A 1,064-nucleotide genomic window follows, 5' to 3' on the forward strand; every position below is an offset into this window, starting at 1 on the left:
TTAAATGATCACTTATACCATGGCAACCTGCAGATATTCCACATCAATGACAAATACCTCCATTTAGATGTTCATTGTCCATTTTACATTATGGTATCCTTCATCTTCTAATGGAGAATAGATAGAAATGGTTGCAACACATATAAAAAGGCTAATCTTTAGTAAACCGTCAAAGACCTATGTTTGCAAACACACTAGAAACAAAGCATAGTATGGATTATTTGACTGCTGAATTATGTTCATTTCAAATAATCTCAAATCACATCATTATTAACAAGCATACACACATTGCTAAGAATTGTAACTTTCTAAAGCAGAGACATTACTTTGCCAACAAAGGTCCGTCTAGTCAAGGCTATAGTTTTTCCCATGGTTGTGTATGGATGTGAGTTGGGCTGTGAGAAAGCTGAGCACTGAAGAATTGATGCTTTTGTACTGTGGTGTTGGAGATGACTCTTGAGAGCCCCTTGGACTGCAAGGAGATCCAACCAGTCCATTCTGAAGGAGATCAGCCCTGGGATTTCCTTGGAGGGAATGATGCTGAAGCTACTTTGGCCACCTCATGCAAAGAGTTGACTCATTGGAAAAGACTCTGATGCTGGGAGGGATTGGGGGCAGGAGGAGAAGGGGACGACCCAGGATGAGATGGCTGGATGGCATCACGGACTCGACGGACGTGAGTCTGAGTGAACTCCGGGAGTTGGTGATGGACAGGGAGGCCTGGCGTGCTGCGATCCATGGGGTCGCAAAGAGTCGGACACGACTGAGCGACTGAACTGAACTGAACCATTAACCTTCATGTCACAATTCATGGTAATATATCCATTTTCTATGTGTTTTAACTATGAAGTGCTCCCTGCAGTCATTCTCCTTCAGAGAAACTTCTGAAAACAAAATTGATGAAATGACTTCTAGTATGCAATCTCTGATATTTACTTCAATTTAACTTTTGATTAAATAACTTTCAACATATTTGTTACATCATTTCCATAGGTTTCTTGTATGAACTCTTGTGTTTTTTGATGCATGTTTAGGACAATCCTCTTCCATCACTTGTTCCATTA

Source organism: Capricornis sumatraensis, chromosome 20 (assembly GCF_032405125.1).
Source record: "Capricornis sumatraensis isolate serow.1 chromosome 20, serow.2, whole genome shotgun sequence".
NCBI lineage: Eukaryota > Metazoa > Chordata > Mammalia > Artiodactyla > Bovidae > Capricornis > Capricornis sumatraensis.